This window comes from Dasypus novemcinctus, chromosome 19 (assembly GCF_030445035.2).
Source record: "Dasypus novemcinctus isolate mDasNov1 chromosome 19, mDasNov1.1.hap2, whole genome shotgun sequence".
Lineage (NCBI taxonomy): Eukaryota > Metazoa > Chordata > Mammalia > Cingulata > Dasypodidae > Dasypus > Dasypus novemcinctus.
This window is the reverse complement of record NC_080691.1, coordinates 60,941,945-60,944,682: the sequence shown is the minus strand read 5'-3', so window position 1 is coordinate 60,944,682 and position 2,738 is coordinate 60,941,945. Positions and strand designations below refer to the sequence as shown.

Below are 2,738 nucleotides of genomic sequence, written 5' to 3'. Positions count from 1 at the left end.
AGAAAAATGCATCCATATAATAAATTAATATATGAAAGTGGTGGTGGCATCACTGGGTAGTGGAAAATTGAATGGCTATTCAAGAAATAGTGCTGGGACAGTTTAGTTATCCTTATGATACAAAAGGTAAGTACATCTCCACCTCACATTTTATTTACAAGTTAAAATGCTGAATGGATTAAAGCAATAATTGTAAAAAGCAAAATTTAAAAATTTCTAGAGAAAATTATCTTTGTCACACTTGGGGCAGAGAAGGAATCTGAAAAATAGTTGCAGTGACCTTCCTTCCTGAGCCTTGCTTCCTTGTCTTTGGATCACAGCTTAGGAAGTGAATGCTGGATCTCAAATTTGCCCACTTCTCTTTCCACATGCCAACTCCTCTTATCTCTCTAATTATTGCATTAGCTCCTAATTCCCTTTATTGGATTATTTTCTGATTAATACTTTCAGAATAACTTTGATTTCCTTCACTGTTAAATAAATTACACAGCTGGCATTTAACTACACTTAAGTGAATTTACATTGTAAGTAGAGAAAAAGAATGAGGCAAAAATTTTAAATATATGCTTTACTACATATATTATGGGTAGATTTCTCAACAGGAAAAGAGTAAGGCCAGAACCTTAAAAACTGATCCTTGTGATACAAATTATATCTGCAAAAATGTTACAGTGCAATTATAAAAGAGAATATGCCTTTGATTTATCACTTAATTCAATAAGTAAGTACCATTTAATTTACAAGTAATCAGAATGTCATTTGTTGTGTAAAACAGAAGAAGGCAATCTGTTCCCATATGTTTAATCACCACTGTATTTTTAAACTGTGTACTCAGAGAGTTTAAACTAATGTAGGCATATTCTAGTGTTCTTCTATGACACAAATGACTTAAATATGTATTTCAATTATTGAAGGAAGATAATCGATCTAGATGTGCATAATGGAGTTGAATATCTTGCTTTCCAAAGGACAGTCATAATACATTCTCAAAAATTAACATATGTTATTTGCTTATTTTCATTCCATCAAAAATTTTAAAAAGTTAACATGTAGCATGTTATAAGGCTAAAAAAGTTCATTTCACATGGGTATATCCTCAAACCATTATCACATGCTGTGACATTTTAATTTGACCAAGACAATAAGTTTTACTATCAGAATAAGTTTTTAGCAATCAGAATTTTAAGCCAAAATTGTATATACTTGAAATCAAATAAAAAAATGTTGCCCACCAGATAGCTTAACATAATATAGTTATATAAATATAGATACATATATAGATATAAGCCTGTATAATGTTCTTGATCCCTAAGGGCTTTAACATATTCTACTTTAATAAAGAATAATCTCTAAAACTTTCTCAGAATAGGCTAAATAACCCAAAAAGAATAATAAAAATATACAAATGTGTTCACTGATTGTGAAATAATCCCTTATTTCTTGGAAAGAATAAATATCATGCTCTGAGTGAGAGATGCATTCCTCTTTAAACTAGAGTCACTTTTCTGCACCAAAGTTTCCTCATAGTAATTTTCACTACTGCATTTCTCCGGGTATATATTAAGGATTCAACATAGGGTTATGAAAGTAAAAACCACGGTCATGGATTTATCAATGGGAAAGGTGGAACTGGACCTTGCATAGGGAAAGATACTGGAAACAAAGAATAAAATAACCACAGCAATATAGGATGCATAGTTGTAGAAAGCTTTGTGCTTTCCTTCCAAATGATGTGTCTTCAAGGCGTGTAAGATGACCCCATAGGAGACCAGGACGATGAAGAAGATGACTGTACAAATTGCACCTCCATTAGCTATCATGGAAAGTCCCAGAAGGTAGGTATTGGTACAAGCGAGTTTCAATAAGGGGTACATATCACACACAAAGTTGTCAATGGCATTGGGGCCACAGAAAGTGAGCAATAGATAAAAAAGACATTGAACTAATGAGTGCAGAAAGCCTCAAACCCAGGCCACTGATAGCAAAAGAACACACACTTACTGGTTCATTATGACCAAATAATGAATAGGTTTACAGATGGCCAAGTAGCAGTCATAGGCCATCACCACCAGAAGAATGACTTCAGCACCAGCAAGTAAATGATCTATAAAGACAAATCATATAAGACTGGAAAGAAATGGTCTTCTTTTGCAGCAAGTCTATGATCATTTTGGGAGCAATGGCAGTAGAATAGATAGCATCTAGCAATGATAAATAGGCCAGAAAAAAATATATGGGAAAATCCAGAGCCTGCCATGACGGTCACTATGATGAGCAAGTTGGCCACTACTGTCACAATATAGATGACAAAGAGTAATTTTTGCCCCTCAGGGTTCTGTGTGAGCCCCAGGAGGATGAACTCAGTCACATTGTTCCTGTTCTGCATGTGTTCTTCTAACAGGGTCAGAACCTACAAGCAAAAGGGCCAATAATGAATTTGTGAACATTGCAAGTTCTATGCAAAATGTGATGCTTTACTCAAAAATGTTTCCTCTACAGGGCCTTACACACAATAGTTTCTTTTTAGAAAATTAGTGCTTGAAATCTTCTCCCACAATTACCCATTTTTTCCCCCCACAAATGTCTTGCTTCACCTTCAGTGAAGACTCTTCAGCATTGTTAACTGTATTGTATATGGGAATAGGAACATCTGTGAGATTACCCACTGAAGAAGAAAGCTGCTTCCTTCAGAATGTCTCTCACAGGCTGAAGATTTGACATTTTATCTCATTTCTTTT

General features: G+C 34.4%; 1 pseudogene; it reads right to left on the bottom strand.

Moving 5' to 3' along the window:
- Positions 1-1,486: 1,486 nt before the first annotated feature.
- On the bottom strand, positions 1,487-2,386 carry LOC105745104 (olfactory receptor 4A15-like; annotated as a pseudogene).
- Between the last annotated feature and the right edge of the window lie 352 nt (positions 2,387-2,738).